The following is a 25,777-nucleotide window of genomic DNA, read 5'->3' on the forward strand; positions in this document are numbered from 1 at the left end:
TGGGATTTGAGACAGATGTCATTTGAAATTCACCTTTTGCTGACCTTAACCGGGATTTTTTTTTTAAATTAAAAGCTGAAGAAAGAAGACAAGCAACATTTGATTCAATATCATTTCTTTAGCAAAGAATGGAGCTGAAATGCAGAATTGAATAGAAATGATTAAAAAGAGTAGCAAAATGGCTCCTCCTTTGTTAACTTTTATTTATTTTTATCCAACACGTTATCTAATTTCGGTTATACAGTGCAGAGCTATATGAGAAACCCATGGAAAAATAACCAAACCGACAACATTACAACAAGCTCTTCATAGACAGTCATATGGCCTTGTCTTGACGAGCAAAAAGGACATGTTTTGCAGTTCTGTTAGATTAACCGTGTTAATTTAATTAAAAAGCTCTCTCAACTCTTTCAGACACTGGCAAGGTCTTTGGTGCAATATCATTAGCTAACACCAACATGCACCACTGTGGACTGCGTTGGGTGTGAAGGCCTTCAGAGATCAGCTGCGATAATACGATTGAAAAAGACGCCCTTTCTGCAACCCAGCCCGTCAGGCCATGGAGCATTGCAAGGGATGGCAGTAACGTTTTGCCGTGACATCCCTCACATGCTCCGAGCACTGGCTGTCATCCATGGCAAGCTTGGGTGTGCAAAGGGAAGGAGCACTTTACACACACATTTTGAAGCACGGCTTCAATCCCACCTAGCTCAGGACAGGACACCATTATACACAACTGCTGCATCTGGTCCACATGAAAATGGACAATTTCGTCGTTGGTTTTAATCAAACCTTACTTACAACAACTGCATTTCCTTTTCTTTTTTTTCTTTTAAAGGTTTTAGATTCAACTGATTTTTTCCAGGTTTTACTTCAAACTTCACTATTGTTATCAGCACTGACCTCAATAAAGCAATAAATTAATAAATAAATAAATAAGGCTGAACAGATTAACATCATGTGTCCTATGTCATATACAAGCCTTAAACATTTCACATGCTGCTTAAGTAGAATATGAATAGAATAATATCAGAACTTGATTTTCTTAAAATGCTATCAAATTTTCAGTATGCAGAATGTGTTACATAGATTCATTTGTATTAATAATACTTGCATATTAACCCTGCTTGCTCAACCTTCCTAGCCACCTTCAATCTACAAGCTCCAAATTCTGTCCCTAAAGCTGATAACCTACTTCTAAAGCTTGATTTTTATGTCAATCTCTTGAAAAAGCAGAAAAAAATACCAGGCAGCACAAACAGACAATGGCAGAGACAGACCAATTGAAAACACAACATCAGGTGGTTGTAAATGGCTACCTTTCAGTTCATTAATTTAAGAGAGTAGAAAAAACATCTCTGAGACACCATTTTATTTGTTTTCCTCTGTCTAAAATATCAGTGGTTTAGTTTTCACTGTTCTGGCATTCGCTTCGCTATTTGCTACACAAATTCTTTTAGATATTCACATGTCGAGCTTGTAGTTCAAGCTTAGAAGTAGTTGCTTCCTTCTCAAACAACTCTTTAGGACCCTCTAAAGGAAGGCAAAACCCAAACCTGGTACCTTGACAATGACATACTTTCAGTCTCAACTCCCTGATAAATGAAAACCAGATAAAAAGCCCTACAGAGCAAACAAGACTTCCCTTACCTCTCCGGTCCCACGATCGAAGTGCAACAGGTTAAGAGGACTCGCGCCTTTGCCCGAGCAACCTTTCTTCCTAATGGCAAGAGCCGTGTAACCTGGTTATACAGTTTATGCATCTCTTTATTGGCCAGCGAGCGTTAGCCATTTAAATTCCTTGGGAGTCATTTGTTAAGGGCTCTTAGGCTGAGGCTAAGTGGGTGGGACGGGAGGGAGAAGGGATGTTAGCGCTGCCAGACGCAGAGAGCTCTCCAAAGGGGTTTGAAGATTAATAGAAAACGATCTGCAACGAAGGGATCTTTGGCGGGAGGGCTGGGTCCGACCTTCAGGGAAGCACAGGAAAGAGAAACCATGACATTTTCGCAGGGAGGAGGAATTTGAAGAGAAAGATTTCATTCAAAATTCAAAACCTGGAATAAAGGGAGTGAAACATGTACAAACAACTCCTTCCTAGCACAAGGCGTTGTGCAAATAGCTTGAGTTACTCACAACAGATAAGATAAGAAAAGGGCATATTTTGCTTGATGGCATGAGGTTTTTCCAGTGAAATCTCTTTTTTTTTTTCTTTATATATGTCTGGCAAAATTATTTCAGGCTACGCTGAATCAATTTACCTTTGGTTGTAAGAAAAAAAATGGTCTGCAGCTCCTGGAGCGAGAGGTAGGTTTACTGATCTCAGCAGCGGCGGGACGGTAGGAGTAACTCAGCCTGTGCCGCGTACCCGTCGTGCACCGTTTCAGCAGCAAACACGGAAACTCAAACGTGTTTGCTTGAAAGAAAAAAAAGAGCTTGGTGCAGAAGTAAAAGCACAGGGGTGGTAAAACATGATTCATGACAGCAGAAATGGTCTGTACATAACAACGGAGCATTAGGCCTCGGGAGCAATTAGGCAAAGCAAACAACACACCTTCTTGAGCAGCCAAGAGGAGGAACTGCACCAAAACACTCTTTGGGTGATGGATTTGCCCGGTCAGCAAGCAGTGTGCACAACCAGCCGGCGGGAGAAGAGGGAGCAGAGCATGCCTTGGGAGTCAACTAATTTCTGGGAAAGGACGCTGCCTGGAGAAGGTGAAAAGGAGACAGCATATCACAGAAGCAAAACTACAGCTTTCAGTCCTTTCCCAGGTTTTTTTAGTGGCATAGCCATTCCTTTCTTCTTTCACTTTTTTTTCCAAAAAGTAAAGCTTGGTCCAAATCTCCAGCCAAGCAGCACACAGGCAGCAACCTCAGGGCATCCTAGTGTGGAAGGAGAAGTAGCTTAACCTCTCAATGACAAACTGCGCAGAGGGGTGGATTCTGCAGAGGAAGCACTGTCAGTTTGTATCAGATGGCCCTACACAATAATTTGTTCTTGCCCTCTGAGTGGTTTAATCTGGGCACGTAAAACTTAGAGACATCCTTGAACTGCAGAGTCAGTGGCTGGTCAATAAAGAAGAGGGATAGGGGAGTCAACGGGTGTAGAGATAGGAGCTCTAAAATTAGAAGGCTCCAAGTTAGAGAGAGAAATCTGGAGGATGGCAAAGGCTGGTAAAAGAAACATCTCTGTGGCAGTTTCTGAGAGCGAACAGGAAGGATAGGTGTTCTACTTACACCACAAACCCAAAGGGTGATTGCAATCACTCTGTTCTGGCTTTTTATACTTGTTTATCCACAGTACTGTGGCCGTAGTGTGTTAGGCACTGTACAAACACACCTGCAGCCTGGATCCTGGTCCCAAAATGCCTGCAGCCGAAGTCTACAAGTGTAAGTACAAGCCTTTCATCTTCAGAATTCCTCTCTGCAGATGTTAACTCATTAGCTACAAGAGCTGCAGAGAAGCAGGTACTGCTCTGCTGGCAGGGAAGCTGCAGCATGGAAATTAAGTGGTTTGCCCAAGACTATGGAAGGAATCTGTCTCAAATCCGGTGATAAAATCTAGGACATTCTGCCAAAATCAGATCCATGCCTCAATCCCACTGATCTATATAGAGAAGTGAGTATAAAATATTTAGCTGGTATAAGCTCGCGAAACTCCCCTCCACCAGATTAATTAATTTTTTTAAGTCAGTATCCTTCTCTTTACTTTGCATTTTTTTGTTGGAAAACAAACTAAACTTTTAATCATAAGCATTGTAATGCGAACCCTATCAACTACAGTCATGCATGTACTTGAATGCACAGGGAAGACTATTCTGGTGTAAGTGGAATGAAGAAGCATCAATGCTAGTGAGTCGATGGGCTCGTTTTTAGACAGGTCTTCAATATACCATGTCAATTAGGCTCATGTAGGGAGGCCGCTCTAACCCTTGACTTTCATTTTATACTTTCACTTTTAGCTCCAGCTTGTTGTTAGTTTCCAAGTTATGCCCCCATTATTGTTTAAAGCAATGAACATCAGCAGATCAAGCTGCTGCAGGGTATTCTCAGGTGTTAGCATCCCCAGTGGCAGAATTTGAAAAAATATTAATTTGTCCTGCAGGCTGTGCTTTTACAGGGAAATTAAGAAAGTTGGGCAGAATATTGCAAGTGTGTCTGTCCCCCAGCTTTCCCTGGCGTTAGGCACCTACTTCCCTTCGACTTCAAGCACACTGCATTCATAACAGTTACATGACTTTTTATATGCCTTTTTATGATGACTCTGGCATCATGAGAGGGATACACCTAAGGCAGAGTGGAAAAGTGTTAAGGGCAGAGCCATCCAAGCAGCAGGGAGGATGGATTCTGTACATGCACACATGCTCCTCTCCTCATACAGCATCCACTGCGCTGGTATAAGGATATAAACACATCTTCTCTCCTAATGAACAGCTTGACTACAAGTGTCACTCTCTATTACAATAATACCATAAATATTTAATTGTTTCCTCTTTTTCATGATTGACAACTAAGCGGGGGCCAAATCCTAAGAGATGTGAATGGGAACAGTGCGGAGAAGAGTCCATCCAGACCAGTCCATGCCTATGTTTCCCATAGACCTTCCATTTCCTTTTATTCTTTCCTGTAGTGGGATTACACGTGAAAGGTTTTTCCTAAATAATTGTTCTCCTGAGTACAGTGATAGAAAAGGCTGGAAATTTGAAGAAAAAATTCTGGAATATTAGCACTGGAATATGCTAATGCCTGTCAGATGGGGACCTTCTCCCTGACGCAGAAAAGGCTTCCAAGGAGACGGTGTGCTTCCCCTCGGCTGTCTCTCTTCTACAAGCAGACACACGATCTTGCCTCTGCTGATCGGGTGCACTGGGGTCCTTGATGCAATGACAAGCACTAATAAGGCATTGGATCTGCATTCTGAGATTTTTAGAAAGATCGAACCCAAATGCTTTGGGAGATCCAGAGATCACAGGGACATCACAGGCTCATCGTTTTATTGGGGTGGTGTTGTTATCTGGATGAGAGTGAGTATTTTTGATGATCATGGTAGGAAATAGGCTTTCAGGAGATATTTCAGGGTGGCAGCTTAGCATCGTGTGACAGTGCAGACACATGAGCAAGTGAAAGCGGAAGGGAGAGTAAGGACTGAGCGGTGGGTTGGCTTTTACGGTTATATTTGGTCTTCAAAAACTACTGAGAGACTGTAGTGTAATGAGAAGGGAATGTGCCAAGTAAAATATTTCACGGAAAGGACTCATGAATTTAAGAGTGACCTGCAAGGTCTCCAATCTCAATCTCAGAAAGTCTTTACAGTTTATCAGTATATTCACACATAAGCCCGTCCTCAGCCACAATACAGCCACAAAAATTAGGACCTCATAATGTAATAGACAGCCTTCTTTTTTTTCCTTTTCTTTCTTCTCCTTCTCTTTTTAACAAAACCACTTTGTGTTTGGTAAAACAGGTTGCCACGTGTTTGTAGAACCATTTTATTGCCTTTTGGAATGTTTAAAGGGACAACATCACTTTATTTAAATGAATAACATGTTATTTTACACCTGTTCTTACACAATGTGAGTTAATACAGCACAATTTGTCATTTCCTGATTTCATAAGTTATTGCAGACCAAAACCTGGGGAGATTCTTCAGAGAACATGCAGTCTGTAATAGGTACCACAACACTTCTGTTTTTTTTCAGGTGGATAGTATACAACAAACACACATATTATTACATGTCTCAAAACATACAGCTTTACTATATAATCTCAAGAGATTTTCAGAGATATTCAGGCACCCAGGTAGACACTTGGAAACAGCTTTCCAAGTTCTCTCACACCGAAGCCCTTTCCATGAGTAACCTACGTCAGTGCTTTGACCTTTATCTTGCCACATCACGGAGGATTCCCTGTAAACGCCCTTGCAAAGGTGGACTACCCTTCTGCTCTGCCAGCCCCAGCCACATCCTGCATCCCAACATGGAGAGGACAAAGTCACAGCCCTGTGGAGTCCCACCAGGGGGAAATTTGGCCAAGGACACCCTGGGCTTTTCCCTTTTGTTTTTTAATCTTAGGCTTTTCTGGTTCATGGGCAGTGAGAGTTGCCCTGATAACCTTAATGGTCACTAGATAAAGGTTTTGTTTTATTTTTAGCAAACACTTTAATTGTCATTCTGCAATGAAAGTCAGCACAGAGGATGTCCCTGGAGAGTAGGCTCAGTTTCCCCATGTGCAATTTTGTGCTTTCACTTAAACCTGAAAGCAAGTTTTAAGTTCCAAAATGTAAGAAGACAGATACTGAATAAAGCCATCGAGTGCAACAGATTTTAATTAGCACATAAAAAGAGAAGGAAACCAGCAATACCCAAAGGTTTTTTATATAGCCACAACCATTACATTTCTGTGGCCTGTTTGCTTTCATTAAAATAAATACAGGGTGGGTTCTGGATAGACATTATCTACGAGGGAGGTTAATACGATGGTTGCTTTTCAGTCCCTGGGTAAATAAAACACTCTATGGGAAAAAGGTTTAGCCCTCACTAGCCTGATGTGGCTGCTCAAGACCAGTGTTTCACACCACAGTCTCACAAACATGGTAAACTGGAGCTGCCAATGTAAGGTCCTGCTCCATCCTTCCCACCCCGTGCAGCCTCCACTTGTGCTGTCACAAGCATTTGTGCAGCTGCACCCCGCACAGACACTACCTGAACACCTGGGCTGGCAGAGGGGAAGAAGAAGGTGGGACTGGTCCTTCTGCCAGCATTGCTGGCTTAAAGCATTTGTCGAATCACCAGCATTAGGCAAATTCATGGGAAAACAGGGGAAAGATTTCATTTGAAGCTTGGTGAATATAGTTTCCCAGCACAACTCCTGCTCTGGAGAAGCCGATGAGATTTCACTGGGGCGGGGGGGAGTAGATGAGAGCCTTTCTGTAACACCAAGGAGCTCACTGAACCATCCAGACGGATCAGAGGATAGAATAGCAAACTGTTACTCTTTAAAAATTTGGATGCAGCTAGTGAATTTTAGTGCTGCAGGTATCGAGAGGCTAAAGGTACTGGAGAAATCAAGGAGGGATGCGCAGGGTGGTGGTGTGAGCTCCACGGGTCACTGAAAGGCACCCGGTGGCCACCTCCTGTGGCTAGCAGGGATATCCAGCCAGCCCAAGCCAACCGTGTGCCAACCAATTTTGATAATTAAAAGGTTCCCAGCAAATAACATTCTCGCTGGTTCCTTCTGGAGCCTTTTTGCAAAGGAGACCATCACAGGGCTTTGTGATACATGTTCACAAGAAGGAGGATAAAGATCTCCAAACTTGTATTTACAGGAGAGTGAAGCTAGGCTTCCAGAACCGGGTATGAAAATGAGAGTGGTTAGCACACATAACCTTCGTTTCCTCTCTTCCAGCAATTGCTCTGCCCTTTTACAGGTTGCAGTAGAATATAAGAATATTAAGCGAAAGAGCTTTTCCTCCAGCCAACAGGCATCATCTCTGGTTAGGGCATAAGCTTTTCTATTTTAGTTCTTAATGTCTTATTGATAATAAGACAGTAAGTATCACTCAGAAATTATTTTAAAAAGGTTATCAGATAAGGGAACTGACACAGTTTCCTTCAGGAAGACAAATTTATTTTTCTGCCTCCCAGTAACATGAAGGAAAAACTTAGACTAGAGGAGACTGAATGAGCTGCAGGGGCGTTTACTATATCCATTAATTCTCGTGTCTTTTACATTATGTTTTGCTACACGTTCACAACTTCCATGTTTCAGAACACTGATTTATTGTCAGAATTAGAAAATGCAGCTTTTTATGGTGCTGGCAGAGTCTGAACTGCCATGCACAGAAAAGGCATCATTACCAAAGAAGTCTGTGTTAAGCAGACTAAGCTTTAAACCAGTCCTATACTGCCAGAATACCTGGGACGGGACTTCACACGGTAAAAAGCTGCTGTGACTGAGTCACCCGTCAGCGGTGCATGCTGCCGTGAGTCAGGAGCGGGGTCATACCTCTTGGCCCATCGTTCTGCCTCGGCACAGCGCATTTTGTCCCCACGGACCGGTGCAGATTTGCCCCTGCCGTCACATGCTCTCGCCTTACCTAACCTCAGCCCAGCGCCCTGGCTCCTCCTCCACCAGTGTTTGCATCCTGTCTGCTCCTCTCCACTGCTGACCTTCGCTACGGGCAGGCAGGATTTGGGCTGCAAACCTGCCTTCAGCTGAGCTTTCTTCTCAGCAGCCAGCGTTATACCAGAAACCAGCTGCAGGCACACCACTCCCAAGCCGCTGCGGCTTGCCCTGGTTTTCTGCTGATTTAAGCTATGCAACCAAAAGTACTCTGCTGCCAGTCTAAGATGTGCTTCCACGGCAGGGGAAACAGGATGGGTTTGCCTGTTATTCCACCAAACTTGTTATCTACAGCACAGGCAAGCCCTAGAGCTACATCTACACTGAGCCACTTGCACAGTGCAGAAACACAAGTGTAACATAAGCGGCTCTTCGTATGAACTTTGCAACCCTGTGGCAAAACCACCCACCGTAACCAAACATGCTTAAATAGTAAAAGGGCACTTTCACCTCCACGGCCCACCACCAGTGCGGGGCTCTCGGGCATCATCCCCCGGACTGCCAGAGCTGCCCCAGGTCACCCTGCAGGGTAGAGCCGGCCTAATTAAACTTGAAAGTGCTCAAGGGCTGTGTTAATGGGCAGCTCTCAGTAATCCACCAGCAAAGGACGGTGATTTTTTTACAGGACAACACTTCTGCCATAAAACACTTCTCTCTCAAAGAAAGACCTCAGAGTGCTGTTGACATAACTTACCTCTATAGATATTTGACAAGATAAACCAGGCAAAGTGTCTGTGATTTCAAGGACCATAATAGCTGAAATGTTTAGGAATGAGAAGAATGGTCTGAATGGCTGTAATTATTAAATCCATAAGTTAAATTGCTCTTTCCCTTCCTCAGGAAAGAAAATGTTTCTACAATGACCTAGGATCTGCTGCTCTTGAGCCACTCACAAAGCCTAAGTGGGAAGTATATCTCATTCAGGACGCACCTAAGCCCCACACTTCCTATCTCTAGGGGAAGGTTTGTATTTTCAAGAGGACATTTCCAAACTGGCAATAACCAAACCCTTGAGTTTAGCCTCACAAGCTGCATGAAAAGGTCCCGAGGCAGGAAGATCCCTTTCCTTTGGCTAAAGGAGGGGTTGGAGACACAAAGTGAGCTCTTCTGAGCAATATCTGCACTCTCAGCTCTGCCCTATTTGTCTCTCATATTTCTTCTCTTCTGCAGGGTGGGTGTGTGTAGACCCTGGGACTGCCCAGGGTAGGCACTGTGGGCAAGTCCACCTTGTTTTGGGGGGAAGGAGAAGACTTCAGCTAAAAGACTGTGTGCTGTGTTGCCTTTGGGTCCAGGGAAGAGACCCCGGCATGTTTTATTTGTTAGCAGAGATGTAACCAATGGGAACTACTGTCCTCAACTGTTGGGCATAAATAATGCTCACCACACACCTGAGAGGTTAGCTGTTTGTAAGGAGGCATCTGCAATTAAACAGGAAATTGCAGCTTGTCAGCGGGTTATCCAGGTGACAAATGACTGTAATCCTGCAGAGATACTCCCTTTTTTTGGAAAAAAAACCAAAAAAACAAAAACCAAAACCCAAAAAAAACCAACCCCAAATGGTTAAAATCTTCTAAGGAAGATTTTAAAAGGTCAGTGGCTTTACCCTTCTCAAAAACATGCAAGGTAAACTCCTAAAGGAAGCACATTTAGTGGGAATGTGGGAATTCCCACATTGGTGGGAATACATATAGGTTGCATTTTAAAGCTAAGCATGTTACCAAATATCCGGAGAAAGAGCTGCTACAGTCTCCGTGCAGCTAAAATGGTTGAAATCTGACCTTTCTAGGGTTGTGTGCTGTCTTCAGAGCACCACTGGAGGTAAGCAGAGACCTACGCTTGAGGACATTGCCCTTCCTGATACATTACTGGAGATTATTCCAAAAGAAAAAGGAAGATATTTTTGTGCGGTCTGTCCCAGTCTTACCCTGTTTGTACATTCACCAGTACATGATTTAGCACAGAATCTCTGAATATGAAAATGTAATATACTGCTGTCTAGTACACAGATTAATGTGGCAACAACCAGGTTGTCACCTGTCATTCAACTGTCCCAATACTTAGACTTCCACATCACCCTGGAGGTCTGAATTTTTTATCTGTAGAAGGAATTATTTGCTTGCTTTATATTTAGGAGTGTATATGAAGAGATGGTTGAAATTTTGTTGCCGTCTAAGTTTATCTGAATGAAGTTAATTCACTCTTTGTGCCACATCATCATGTTTGACATGAACAATGTTATATCAGGGATTTAATTTGGCTTCTCATATCTTTCACAGTATGAAACTGGTGATATGTACAAGACAGCGCATCCCAGAAAATACAAATAAAGCCATCAGGTGGTGAGGGTTCCCTTGTTTTGATCTTTGGCCTTTGTAAATGAAGCAAAATCTTTTTCTGAAGCTGTGCCACAAGACCAATGAAGAGTAGTAAGGTTATATTGAGGCTTTAGACTACTTTTCTTTGGAAACTCTCAATTCTTTTGGGAACAATTATTGTTAAAAATGAAACCTAAGTGGATTAAAATTGCCTTGCATGTAATTTCCTAAGTATATTTATGATGCCAATAAGGAAAAGTAATTTCCTTATGCAGTCACTGAGCTATGTCATTTCAGAGAGGAAAAAATGCAGTATTTTTAATTCATGCATTTACTCCTGAAAAGACCACTTTATACACATGAAAAAGTTACTTTTGGTCTGTTATCGATCGCCTTAGAAGACTAAACATTATGTTAAATGAGCAATTGCGGACTACAGCGTGACGGTTGCTGTGCATGCCATGTACACCTCCATGGCACAGGAGAACACTTGCGACCTGGAAGAACAGGAGCCTCCACAATGACTGCCCATTTCTAACAGAGATACTCAGTTGTACTCAGAGCATAGTCAGCATCACAAAAGAAATAAACTTCACATCTAAGGCATACACTGGTCTCTTGCACTTAGCGACTAGGAAGACAGATTTCTCTGCAACAAGGATTTTCTATCACCACCTCCTCTATGAATGCTTACACTGTGTTTTAGGGCATCTACTACTGCCCAGGAGGCTGAAACAGGTGCCTCACCAACCAGGCTCCCTCTGACACAGCCTGCGTCCCTGCTAAATACCATAGGAAATACAACCATGACCATAATACCGCTGCAGGGTACGGTTACTAACCTACAGGTCGCTCCTCAGCTGGCCGGCAGCAGTAGGCTTGTGCCCCGCTACGCCGTTGTGTGCCTGGTGGCACCGTCACCGTCGTGTCCCCAGCACCCAGCGGCCCGCTGCTTCGAGACCTCAGCCAGGGACTTCGTAGGTCACGGAGAAACAGCAGGACAGACCTCGTGCTTTCAGATGCTCTTTTACCGAAACTATCAAGGGAACCTAAATCATTACAACCCCTAACGACGACCGGAGCTGATTAAAGGGCACTTTACAAAAGGTTCCTCCCTGGGTACACTGTGATCGTGTTTTGCCAAGAGCAACCAGCTTCTCTCCTACCTCTGCTGGCCAAAGGTCAGCATGTTGAAGCGAACAAAGTCCAACAGTAGCTCATGGTTAAATGGCTAAAGCCACTCCGGCTTACCGCAGGTGCTCCAGAAGTAAAGCTGCTGTGACACTCAAAGCTCACCAATATAAACGACTATAAAATTTGGGAGGGGAGGGAGTGCATTTCGGCACAGAAGACAAACAGCATTTGCCACTGTAACTGAGCAAACAGGCAATAAATAGACTCGTTGTCTTTGCCTGGGAGTTAATTTCCCTGTTTGCACATCCTAGCACTTGCACGCTCTTCCTGGTTTTGCTGAATGCGTGGTGTTCCCAGCCCGGTTTCCTAAAAACGGCCCCACGCCCCACCCCAGGCGTAAGCCCCCATTCTCCCCATTCACCGCTTGTGGGCCTGCTGGCCAGCTGCAACCAAGCAGCACGCGGACAGAGAGAGGTCTTGGAGCTCCTGCAGCTTTAGGAAAGCCAGGGCTAACTCAGAGAGATTGAATTTGTGTGTGACTGAGGGAGAGGCAGTTAGAGCCAAGCTTTTCCCCCACCCTGAGAAGCAGTGGCCAGCAGGGCTGTACAACCTGCGGGTGAGGGCACCCGCGGCCCCCAGCAGCCACCCAACCTGCAGGAAGGGGGTGCAGAGACGAGCAAGGGAGGAATGCAAAGGGTGGGAGGATGGGAGGAGCTGGAATTGCTCTGCATTCCTACGGCGATACTGTAGAAAACCAGACTTAATAAGTTCTGCTATTCATAGATCAGCCGGTTATAATGATGTTAAATCCTCCAGTCCTTGTCTGTCAAATTCACACTGAGATAAGTAGGAACTAAGCATGCTCAAGAGCCTTTGAAGACTGTGTAAGTGCCTAGATATTGGCCTGGGGAGGTCTGACTTTAAATACCCGTGTCTTAAAATGACAACACATAAAAAACCAGTTCCGTCTTTCAGACACAAACTTTAATCATTATATTGCCCAACTCACAGAAACCTTACCAAAATTACGCAAAAAGTACACAGTTACATTCTAACCTTGAGTAAAAATCAAATTTCTGAGACTATGCTACACTTTCATTTCATTAAGCATATAACATTTTTTAATTAACCTAGACCCTAAAACGGTCCTTCTGTCTTCAAAAACACTAAATTTAGGCTTCCTTAAGTATACTACAGATACAAACGTAAAGTTACTGGAATGTCACAGAAGAAGTAATGAAAACATCTAAAAGCGTGGCCTACAGCAGAGAGAGGAAAAAAATGGATTTTTGCACTCATGGAATGGGAGGACATGTATGGAAAATCCTGGCTGCTGGTTTTGCTATTTTCAGTTCATTAGTAGAAGCATTCTCTCCAGAGAGAGCTGCTTTCCTTCCTTCTCTCCTTCTCTAGAAAGAGGACAATGCACAGAAGGAATGGTTTGAAGGAGAAATTGTTTTTCTCTTATCTTTTTCCATCTTTCAGTTGCTCTTTATAGCAGTGCTTAAGGCAATAGTAACACAGGAGACATATTCAGGAAGAGGTGACCTTCCAATAAAACAAGCAAAAAAAACCTACGACAGGTAGAAACCTGAAGAGTTGACGATGCCCTTTAATACAGATGTATGAGGGAACAATCCCACTAGTTGTCTGCCTGGTGGTTTGGAAACCCCTGACAGCTAATGTACTGCACGCTACTGTGCATTTATTTCAGCGAAAGGAAAACCCAGTTTATTTATTATCCCATTATAGGGCTTTTTAAAAGCAGCAAAAGCACCAAAACAATGTATTGTTTAATACCAAACAATGCTCTTGTTTCTCATCAGAACAGGGAAGCCAACGCTTGCTCAACTGCACAGCCAGAATGAATATAATTATATATTTAGACTGGGCTTATCAAAGAAAAAAAGGAACAGTGTGAAAGCAGGGAAAATTTATAATAGTAGCAAAGGGAACCCATCACTACCTGTCAGGAGTTTCTCTAAGTGCCTGTCAAGCTGGAAGCACAATGTTTTACAAACCGCGGTGTCAGTTCTTAGCTCAGAAAGAGGAACCGACAGCTGGAGATGTGGTTTGGGGAAAATGAGTATGTTGCAGTTAGGTGGTAAAGTGGCATGCCAGAGTCTGGCCTGACGTAGCTGGGGCACAGGTTGCTGCTGGGGCGTCTCACATCTCAGGTGGGTTCTCTGCCCTCCTGGCTGCTTTGGAGCAGTTCTTTCTCTTGGTTTGACCCAGAAGTTAAATCCTGGACATGAAAGTTTAATTGAAACTGTGAGTTCTTCTGAACGCTTTTGGTTCTAATCACGTATGCTCTCCACCAAAACTGTGCTTTGTTTAAAAAAAATCTCAACAAGCCATAACATAAGCACATAACCCCCTACTTAGCTTTTGTCTCTTGTGGAGGAGCTGCAGATACTCCCTTCTGAAGGAGGATCGCATTTATTCCCACAAGGGGAAGGAGGAGGAGATTCCCCGTGGAGGAAGGGCTGGGCCACTGCCTGTGCTGCACCTCCATTCAGCCTGTGAGAGAGCAGAGGAGGGTACATGTGTCCTTTCCATTGCCCCAGCCGGTGAAACCCCCTGCCCACTTTGATGCCTGGAGCAGCTCAGAGCAGACCCACGGGCTCTGCACATCTGCACCATGTGATAGCTCAGTTCTCCAGGTCATCCTCTGTCCTGGTCTGCTGAGCATGCACACTGCATCAATGCTTGCTTTTGGGTCCTCTTTTGAACAGAACAAACCAGTTATTCCTGAACAAAGCCCAGATGTGGCTCCAGGGACAGATAAAACAGATTAGCCCGTGTCAGGTGTGGTTGCCTGGGCTGATGCAGCACAGTCTTCCAAGAGGATCCCTGCACCCACAGGTGTCCCTGTGTGACTCCATGCTGCAGCCAAACGCACACCCTCAGTTTCCTGACACCCCTCTGCTACACTTCAGGAGCTGACAGCTAACAAAAAGCATATGAGAAAAGATAATTAGGCCTTAGGACTAGGAAGGTCATCACAGGTGCTAAAGAAGAACCAGGACACATGTTGTGTGGATGAGTCAGCCTGCCCTGGGGGGGTTAGCGGAGCACAAAAGCTTCTGATATAAATAATAAATTTATATTAATTTAAATTAATAAATTGTCTGCTACCTACTTTTTGTTTTCCCCTAAGCAACACAGCATAGTTAGGAAATGTAAGGGAAAACTGCTGGTTACAAAAGTTACTCTAAACAAAAATAATGTCCAGTAGGCTAAATAAATTTGGAAATCTGAGGCGCAAGCTGCAAATGTTTGGTATCGTATCTCCAAAAGACTTTGCGTGATTCTGCTGAAACCTGCCAGTAAAAACCCACCCTGGGCTCAGGTGAGGCAAACCTTGTTTTCCTTCTGGTTGCTTGGAAGTGGAGTAGTTATATGAAATGTAGGCCTACAGCTAAAAGGTTATTTTGTTTATAAATGTGAAGAAACTTGCATCTAGCATTGGAGCATTTTGAGGGAGGTGTAAACATTAATATACACATCCCCACACCTGCCCCCCTCACATAGGCATTTCCAGTGCAAGTGGTTAAAAAAAACCCTAAACAAATGAAAACAGAGCCTTGCCCTGGGAAGAGACAGGCAAGCAGAGGAGACAGAGACACCTCATGGTAGAGCCCACTGCTGAAAGCATCAAATCACTGAACACGAATGAAATACTGTGCTATTATACCCAGCTCGTACAGAAAGTGTCCCGCTGGTAGCAGGTGAATGGGAAAGTTGTATTTCACAATCAGATTTCAACAAGGGGGTCATGCTTTGGAGATGAGAGGCTGTGCAAAAGAAACAGGCTATTTTTAAAAGTCAAGCCAAATGCTTGAAGAAAACCTAAAAAGTAGCTGCCGGCACAGCTGTGTTTATGGGTCTATTTAACCAGCGAGTAGCTGGCTCATAGATTTTGAGTGCAAGTAATGATTTAACATTGTGACCCAAGCAAGAAACTGGAACACCCCGAGAAACAATTTTGGCAAGGGTATATTTAATGAGTCAGAGTGTCCTGTTATCTGATGGCGTGTTTTTACATGGTGGGAGTTATTTTAATTGCCGTATAATAATCTGAGAAGCTGCAAAGGGTTGGATGCTTCCCCCTTCAGTACCAGCCCAGTCAACACCATGTTTTTGCGTTACGTCCCCCTCAGCAAGGCAAAATTGCTGTCTCTCCACCGGACCTATTTGGTGATAGACCTAGGTACGGAGCCACCGTGCACATGCCCTCCGGACAGCTGGGACTGTGAGCTGGCCTGCAGCTCTCCTGCCCTTTGCTGTGCATCTTCCTTGCTTTTAGGCCCAGGGAAGGGGTCACATCTTCCTGGTATTTGTGTCTGTTCTTTTTCACGTGAGCAGCCAGAGGAATAAATGAGAAATAGAGCGTGCTCGTGAATCAGAGATAAATCCTGTCTGAAAGCTGACTTGAACAGATGATCCAGACGGGTACATTTGTCCTGGTGATGGTTTTCTTAAAAAAACCCCAACCACCTCCCAGCCTCTTTACTCAACCCCACATTAGTTTTCTAAAAAAAAGCCCAAATATTTGACCCTATCCATCTCTTACTGACAGAGTTGACAGGAGACTTATACGCACTATAAATTAGCTATATGACTAAAAACTGCTACTCCCAAATATTTTTATAAGCAAACAGGAAAATCTATTGCACATAAAAATACCACCAATGTAATATGCTTATCTGGGGTCTCAAAAAGCTGCCCTCACAGCTAAAAATATTTAACATCTATAAAGTTGCTTAATTAAAAAAGTAGTGGCTTTTTGGGTCTTTTTTAATCAGATGAAAGTTAGATCTGGAATGGCCAAATGCCAGTTGCTGAGCTATGTGCAATGGCTCCTCTGTCGGGAGCTGCCATCATCTCTAATACCAAAACTCCACCTGCAGATATTGGAGTATTTAGCATTAACTGTCTTCGAGAGTCAAGGTGGTCACCTGGATTAAAGAGGAGAAGCAGAGGGAGGTTGCACTCATTGACTTGCTTGCAAATCTGTTTGTCAGATCCTTGCAGATGCCCCCCCCTTGCCACAAACTCGCAGATCTTGCATGCTAACAGTCTGAAGGACACAAAACAGAGATATTTTCAGTTTTTCATTTCCCTTAAGAAAGACGTGCCTACTGTCTTAACACAGAAACTAGTCTATAAGCTAGAATAACCCTTTTTTAAATTACTTGGGCTTCACTCACAAAAACATAACATTAACTATAAGTAATTTACATAATTACAACTCTGGAAAACCTGAGTTTAAACAAAACAGCAAACTCCCTAGAACTGGATTGGACAAGCAGAAAGACAAAAGAGAAGACACAGATCCTATCTCCCATAGCCTGGCATGTTAGCACAACTCTATTCCCAAAACACTGTCAAAATCTGACTTCCTAAAACACTGTCAAAATTTGACTTCTTCAAAACAATCTTCCCCCCCCCTTTTTTTTTTTCATACATCTCCAGTATATTCAAGAACAAAACCATCAGGCCTCAAAGTTCAGCACCATGATAAACGTAAGTGCCAGTTAATAACTTGCCAAGCAGAGGAGTCATGGACTCTACACAAAGTCTAGTGAGGTTGCTGGAGAGTGCTAATGGAGATCTGCACCATGAAGTGCTGTTATGGGGTGCTAAGACAGAGCCCCTTCCCTTCATTAGGTGGGAGTTTAAGAAGTCTGCTCGCCTCCGTAAGGGAAGAAAGGGAAGAACTCATGAAAGCATGAATTTGCCAGTTTTGCTAGTGTCCATCAGAAATTATAAGATTTGACTAAGAATGATTATTATGCATGTTTTTGAGATAATTCCTTCTTGACTTCTTTTTAACCTAGTTTTTCAGTTTTCCATAAAATAAATCTCTAACCAGATTCCCAATGCAGCAAAGTATCTAAGCAAGTGAAAACAGTTTAAATCTCATCTACATTAACACAATTACAATGTGTTTAAAATGACACCTGTGCTGGCCGGGGTGGACCCTACCTGCCTCTCCCAAAATGCAGTCAGAGGTCTCAGTAACCTCCCTACCACTGCAGTTAACGCACAGAAGAGCTTTCACTGTGTTTTCACGCTGCCTTGAAGACACTCCCAAGTAATTCAACAATTTCTTTATTGAAACTTCCTTGTTTAAATGCAAATGAAGAGCAGAGCTAAGCCTACAGTGTTGAATGAACATAAATTGAAATGCCTTAACCGGATTTCATTTCCATGCCTTCCCTCTTTTCTTCCGTAGGGGAGATGTGTCATCGTGAAATTTAAAAGAAAGCTCTCTATGTATCCTGCTTCTGTTTACAAAAGGCTGCTCACCTTTCTATTTGCCATTTTAAAAACTAACTAAAAAGAAACACATTCTTCATCGAAAAAAGTCCTTTACGTCTGTGCAGAAAGCAGTCACTTTGAAAAATGTTCAGTGGCAGACATGTACATTACTCCAGTTAGTGAGAGTCACAGTATTTGTACCCAACATCAGCATTAACTCACCAGCCATTTACATCAAAATATTCTGCAGTAGAAAATAGATTACTACCTAGAGCAAAAAAGCTTAGCATATAGAACAGCACCGTATTAAACAGCTGTGCATGACTCTAGTTTTAATGTGGGCTATCGATAATTATGGTGGTAGTACAGAATCACAATGATGGTTTTCACCCTGGCTGTTCAGAAATAAATTCTTCTATTCAGCCTCATTGGAGCAACTGCACAGCACAAAATGGACCAGGAGCGTCTTCGTCGACTTTAGTCCAGGGTGAAACCCCACTAGGGCTTTGTGGAAGAGGACTGTAGCCTGTTGAGCCTGTCAAAATATGTTTCTGTTGGATTTACTGACCATTCCCCTTATCTCTAGATTGTGAAAAGGAGGGAGCATATTGCCTGTAAGCCTCTGGAAATCCTTCCCCCTCGGGTGTGGTACATCTGGTATTTTGGTGTACAGAGGATATCACAAGACACTGAGGCATAAGGTCTTTCAGAAGTAGAAAGATGAAGAAAAGGGAGAAACCAAGAAGACAGGGTTATTCGGGCCCTTTTTATTGCTCCTTTGCACTGTTGTCTTGGATTTCCACCTGGGTGACCCTGCTCTGCTACGGGGTGTGATAAGCCTCCAAGACAGGCAGCTCCTCTGACATCTAGACAGCTGGACATCGGCCATTCTTGCTTCTCCCCCGCTCCCTTCACTCATCGCTCTCCCCATTTGTTTCTGTGATATTGCTCCTCTCCATGGGATTTTTTCACAGGGCTGTCTTGAGACACCAGGTGCCCAGAGCTCCTTCCCTGCCTTCCAGACCTCCCCTCGGCAGAGGGCAGCAGGGCTCCCCCATGCCCTCCCCCATTTCATGCCCTCTCCACAGAGAGCTCTGGGATCAGTGGTGCTCCTCATTTGGGTAGATGTGCTTGATCATCTCATACTCCTACCTACGATACTGTTTTTGCAGCCACTGTGATTATGCCTGTACTTAGAGCACTGCACAGTTTCAAACAATGTCCCCCTTGCTAAGGGATTCCCACCTGACTGCTGACGCAGAGCTAAGCTTTGTGCTTCAAGACTGATTGACAAGAAGTTTTAAGTAAAAATGAAGTAGTGGTAATACCTCCAGTAACTTCCACTGTACCTAATCCCCGCCATCTGTGCTGATGGTACCCACCACCAAGCCAAACAAGCTTTCCATGCAGTAATCCCAGGCACTCTTCCTGCATTTTCATGCAGATGTGGTGCTTGAAGAGACTTGTAGAGGTCCATAGGCACATCCTATGAATTTTTACTACTGCAGCATGAGGTTTACCCTAGAACTCCATTCAGAGCCATCCTTGCCATTACGTCTATTTAAGGGCCCAGGCAGGCATAGCCCTATTGTAGAATCATCGAATCATAGAATCGTTTAGGTTGGAAAAGACCTTTAAGATCATCAAGTCCAACCATTAACCTAGCACTGCCAAGTCCACCACTAAACCATGTCCCTAAGCACCACATCTACATCTAAATACCTCCAGGGATGGTGACTCAACCACTTCCCTGGGCAGCCTGTTCCAATGCTTGACAACCCTTTTGGTGAAGAAAGTTTTCCTAATATCCAGTCTAAACCTCCCCTGGTGCAACTTGAGGCCATTTCCTCTTGTCCTATCACTTGTTGTAGGGAAAAGAGACTGACACCCACCTCACTACAACCTCCTTTCAGGTAGTTGTAGAGCACCATAAGGTCTCCCCTGAGCCTCCTCTTCTCCAGGCTAAACAACCCCAGTTCCCTCAGCCGCTCCTCGTAAGACTTGTGCTCTAGACCCTTCACCAGCCTCGTTGCCCTTCTTTGGACACGCTCCAGCACCTCAATGTCTTTCTTGTAGTGAGGGGCCCAAAACTGAACACAGTATTCGAGGTGCGGCCTCACCAGTGCCGAGTACAGGGGGACAATCACTTCCCTACTCCTGCTGGCCGCACTATTTGTGACATAAGCCAGGATGCCATTGGCCTTCTTAGCCACCTGGGCACACTGCCGGCTCATGTTCAGCCGGCTGTCAACCAGCACCCCCAGGTCCTTTTCTGCTGGGCAGCTTTCCAGCCACTCTTCCCCAAGCCTGTAGCGTTGCATGGGGTTGTTGTGACCCAAGTGCAGGACCCGGCACTTGGCCTTGTTGAACCTCATACAGTTGGCCTGGGCCCATCGATCCAGCCTGTCCAGGTCCCTCTGTAGAGCCTTCCTACCCTTGAGCAGATCAACACTGCCACCCAACTTGTCGTCTGCAAACTTACTGAGGGTGCACTCGATCCCCTCATCCAGATCATTGATAAAGATATTAAACAGAACTGGGCCCAGTACTGAGCCCTGGGGAACACCGCTCGTGACTGGCCGCCAACTGGATTTGACTCCATTCACCACAACTCTCTGGGCCCGGCCGTCCAGCCAGTTTTTGACCCAGTGAAGAGTATGCCTGTCCAAGCCATGAGCAGCCAGTTTCTCCAGGAGAATGCTGTGGGAAACGGTGTCAAAGGCTTTACTGAAGTCCAGGTAGACCACATCCACAGCCTTTCCCTCATCCACTAGGCGGGTCACCTTGTCATAGAAGGAGACCAGGTTAGTCAAGCAGGACTTGCCTTTCATAAATCCATGCTGACTGGGCCTGATCACCTGGTTGTCCTGCACGTGCCACGTGATGACACTCAAGAGGATCTGCTCCACAACCTTCCTCAACACTGACGTCAGACTGACAGGCCTGTAGTTCCCCGGATCCTCCTTCCGGCCTTTCTTGTAGATGGGCTTTAAATGATGGTCACTTTTGCTAACCTCCAGTCAGTTGGGACCTCCTCGGTTAGCCGGGACTGCTGATAAGGGATTGAAAGTGGCTTGGTGAGCACTTCCACCAGATCCCTCAGTACCCTTGGGTGGATCCCATCCGGCCCCATAGACTTGTGTGTGTCTAAGTGGTGTAGCAGGTCGCTAACCATTTCCCCTTGGATTATGGGGGCTTCATTCTGCTCCCCGTCCCTGTCTTCCAGCTCAGGGGGCTGGGTACCCAGAGAACAACTGGTCTTACTATAAAAGACTAAGGCAAAGAAGGCATTAAGTACCTCAGCCTTTTCCTTATCCTTTGTCACTGTGTTTCCCCCCACATCCAATAAAGGATGGAGATTCTCCTTAGCCCTCCTTTTGTTGCTAATGTATTTATAGAAACATTTTTTATTGTCTTTTACGGCAGTAGCCAGATTAAGTTCTAGTTGGGCTTTGGCCCTTCTAATTTTCACCCTGCATAACCTCACAACACCCCTGTAGTCCTCCTGAGTGGCCTGCCCCTTCTTCCAAAGGTCATAAACCCTCCTTTTTTTCCTGAGTTCCAGGCAAAGCTCTCTGTTCAGCCAGGCTGGTCTTCTTCCTTGCCGGGTCATCTTTCGGCACATGGGGACGGCCTGCTCCTGCGCCTTTAAGATTTCCTTCTTGAAGATCGTCCAGCCTTCCTGGACTCCTTTGCCCTTCAGGACTGCCTCCCAAGGGACTCTTGTCAACCAGGCTCCTAAACAGGCCAAAGTCTGCCCTCCAGAAGTCCAAGGTGGCAGTTCTGCTGACCCCCCCTCCTTACTTCTCCAAGAATCAAAAACTCTATCATTTTGTGATCGCTATGCCCAAGACGGCCTCCAACCGTCACATCACCCACAAGTCCTTCTCTGTTCGCAAACAGCAGGTCCAGCGGGGCACCCTCCCTAGTTGGCTCACTCACCAGCTATCAGATATAGCATTTACTCCTAAGCACAGCCTGATGAAGCTTGGATAAGCATTAACAAATGTGCCATAAACCAGGTTAGAAAAAGCTGTTTCTGTGCATTGCGGGATGTTTACATAGCAATTTTCTCTTTAAAGCATCCCCAATTTTTCAGGTGAAAACATTCAGTTCAGTAAAGCTTAGTATGATCCCAGCTGACAGTCTGTCTAAGGGCTGCTGCTGGGGCTGCTTTCAGTTGCAATTACAAAAACTGCCCAGAGGAAGATCTAAGCAAGATGTGATTTTTTTCTGGAGACCATTAAAAAAACCACATCACTGCTATAGCGCCACAGCATTTGTCTGGTAATATCTTTGCAGGAGGTAGGAAGGACTGGAACAATGACTGCGCTCTGCAGCTCTCCAGGAAGGATGAAAAGTCAGTAGAGGCTTCACATCTGCAAAACATGACTTCCTTCACTCAGCAACCAAAAGGTTTTGGTTTGAACAATGCTTTTTCGTTTTTAAGCCAAATACTCATTAGATACAAGAGAGGTAATCTGACAACCCCTCAAACTTGATTCCTTCCAAATATGAAGGTTAAATGGCACTGCAGCTTTTGCTCAGTGTCTTTTGTTTTTCGCTGTCATAGCCTGGGAGATGCGGGGAAGAAGACCAGTAAATCCACATGAGTCAGGATACTGTAGTATGAGAAGTAAGCCTTCATTTAGTCAGCCATTAAAAAAATTATTTCTGCTAAAATTATTGGTTATTATTTCTACTTTTGCCTTCCAGCATGTAAGCAAATACTGTTTGATATTGACAGCTGTTGTTAAATATTGGAAGTAAAGGGAAACATTGTGACCCAGCACCAGGGAGGGGAGGGCAGGGCTGCCATTCATTTGGATAGATATGTTTAATCATCAACTATATACTGCACTCTGATCTGTGCAACATCTGACTTCTGATGAGAACAAAAGTTCTGAAAGTTATTACTGAAAGCAACAAATTGAAAAGATATAAAAGAAATATAAAGAAATATTCTCATTGAAAGTACACACTGCAAAGAAGAAAAAACAAAATCAAGATCTAAGCATTCATTTCTCATTGACATCATTGGGAACTGCATATACATGCATCCAGCACAAAATAATTTTGGTAATTAAAATAATTAAAGTTACTTCATTTTGCAGAAATTATATTTCATGTTCAGCCGCAATTCATGGGTTAACACTTTGTGTTATTTTAGCAAAATTGAAAAGCTGGGGTTTCAATGCATCACTAGTACATATGCTCAGCTGGAAACGTGAAAGGGTAAGTTTGCTCGTCTCTAATCACTGCCCTTTAAGGTTTGCGTTTTACCTGATCATTTCATTCACTGCAACAGAAAAAGGAAAAACAGCTTATTGTCACAAAAATATGCTTCTGCAGTTGGCTCTGAAAAGGTAAATTGTTTCCCTCAGAGAACTCTTACTCCTATAAAAGGCAAAAATCCCCCAGTAAAATCACAGTTCTGCCTTAAGATAATAAGCTAATTAAATGCTAATGTTTTAAATTGCTCCCAAAGTAACATGAAGGAGATATTCTGGTCACATGAGTGTTGTACAAGTGGACAGCTATAGATAAGATTTTCCAATATTCAGAGAGAAAAGCAGGGAGCCGCATCTTCATAGAAGGAATGAGAGTCCTGCCAGAGACTGCAGAGCCACTTGCTCTTCTGCCTCAAGCCCAAAGCATCTGCAACGGCCTTATCCAGGTGCCATGTGGCTGCTGTGTCGGGGAAAAAAATGCTGACTATGAAGATCTCCACTCGGGGTATGCTCTTAAACAAAGAGGTCCAGCACAGCAAACCCCAAGTAACCCATCTGATCCAAGTGATTTGTTGTCAACGTCTTTGTAATGGAGAATCAAGGAAAGCAATTGCAACATATCACCCGTGGTGTGATGGCTGCTACACAAACAAGTACAATAAACAAATGCAAGATGCTGGAACAAGCGCTCGAGTGCAGGAGGTTGCTGAGGCACAGCGTGGACGCTCCTCGTGGCACCCTCCCAGCGACAGCCCCGTCACCTGCCCGTGGAGAGCAGGGACCAAGCCTGCTCCTGCCTCTGCAAGGGCACTGCTCAGCACACGGGGCCCTGGCGCCCGCGAGCAAGCAGGTAACCCTGACATTTTCTGGGGACGAGACGGCAGAGTTTTGCCATGTCCCTGCTAATCTTCTGTAATTCTGGTTGCATGGGCTTTTTGTTTGGCAGTGTTTCCTTTTTTTGCCATCTGAATAATCAGCATCTCTACTGACTGAGTATCACTCCTTTCCAAAGTATCTGTGGAGATGATTCCCATTTTAATCTATCCCTTTACTATGGGCATTTCTGGTTCACATATAAATCTTTCTTCTTTCCCGTGAAGGCAAATTTGGAAAAGTGCCACTGTGAAATATCTGTGGGATCCATTATATTTTGCATAGGTCTAGCAGTAACGCCTGTGTCACAGGAGCTGCCTTTAAGGGTGACGACAGACTTCTTTTTAACTAGCGACTCTGTAACCAGCCCAGGCTAAGCATTATTCTCGATCTTTTCCACCTTGTATATCCCGAAAAAGATTTTGCAGACCGGGCTGTCGTCGTGATCCCTGTGCAGCCTTGCTCCTTTCAGTGTATGTACACAGGTTTAATCAACTGAAACTTGGTAAACAGCTGTGTTGAAAATGCAGCACATGAAATGAAATCTCCTCGCTTCATTTTAGTGCATGATAATATGTTATTATTTACTGAAACAATTTAAGTTGCTCATAATTTACAGATAGTTATGACCCCCTTGTCCTGAAACCTGTCTATCTGATAACGTCTTTCCTTGATTCCTTAATTCAGAGATGGAAAGGGGTTGGAGTTGCTCTGAAAGAAGTCCTCTGTAGTGCAAACAGGACTCAAAGACTGAACAGATTTTGTCAACAGTCCTATTCCTTCCATTTATGCCACTGTCATGGTTTCACCCCAGCCGGCAACTAAGCACCACCCAAGCACTCGCTCACTCCCCCCTGGTGGGATGGGGGAGAGAATTGGAAGAGTAAAAGTGAGAAAACTCGTGGGTTGAGGTAAAGACAGTTTAATAGGTAAAGCAAAAGCCATGCACGCAAGCAAAGCAAAACAAGGAATTCATTCACTGCTTCCCATGGGCAGGCAGGTGTTCAGCCATCTCCAGGAAAGCAGGGCTCCATCACGCGTAACGGTTACTTGGGAAGACAAATGCCATCACTCCGAACATCCCCCCCTTCCTTCTTCCCCCAGCTTTATATGCTGAGCATGATGTCATATGGCATGGAATATCCCTGTGGTCAGTTGGGGTCAGCTGTCCCGGCTGTGTCCCCCCCCAGCTTCTTGTGCACCCCCAGCCTGCTCGCTGGTGGGGTGGTGTGAGAAGCAGAAAAGGCCTTGACTCCGTGTAAGCACTGCTCAGCAGTAACTAAAACATCCCTGTGTTATCAACACTGTTTCCAGCACAAATCCAAAACATAGCCCCAGACTAGCTACTATGAAGAAAACTGACTCTATCCCAGCCAAAACCAGCACAGCAACATAATATCCCTTACAGTCACCAGCTAGACCCCTTTCTTTGTATGAAAATAGACAAGATAACATTGTCATCGCTGTCTTTTGTTTTAGATATTTATTTTTTTTAATTCAGTCTCTGTGAGCTCTGAGATAAGATTTGAACTCTTTCTTCGATTACTGCAAAGGAAACTTCTACATCAGCCTAACTTAGTGTCAAATACTGGAACCATCATTCCTGGGAGGAGAGGGCAAGAATCACACATCAGCTATGACACACAAGCAAATCACACACATTAATCATAGTCATGCTTTACATCTACAAATTCACGGACAGACTGAAACTACAGTGCAGCCTTTACCAAAATTTTTCTTAATCATATTTCAATCCTTTAAAGCAGATATTTGTGGGAATCCAGTTGCTTTGTTCTCCAGTAATCTTTTCCTGCACTTTGCTCTAGGAGTTTTAGTACT

At 44.2% G+C, this 25,777-nt stretch overlaps 1 protein-coding gene across 8 annotated transcripts in view; it reads right to left on the bottom strand.

Moving 5' to 3' along the window:
* RBM47 (RNA binding motif protein 47) overlaps nucleotides 1–25,777 on the bottom strand; it is an 80,782-nt gene that overhangs the window by 17,656 nt on the left and 37,349 nt on the right. The window contains exon 1 of one of the 8 annotated variants that reach the window (XM_076336141.1): nucleotides 11,276–11,450. The exons of 6 other annotated variants lie outside the window; for them this stretch is intronic. The gene's annotated coding sequence lies outside the window, so the exon portion shown is untranslated. Of the gene's footprint in view, nucleotides 1–1,650; nucleotides 1,729–11,275; nucleotides 11,451–25,777 lie in introns of those variants that run through there. One more of the 8 variants, XM_076336135.1, reaches the window with a different exon arrangement.

Source organism: Aptenodytes patagonicus, chromosome 4, assembly GCF_965638725.1.
Source record: "Aptenodytes patagonicus chromosome 4, bAptPat1.pri.cur, whole genome shotgun sequence".
In the NCBI taxonomy this organism is placed as follows: Eukaryota; Metazoa; Chordata; class Aves; order Sphenisciformes; family Spheniscidae; genus Aptenodytes; species Aptenodytes patagonicus.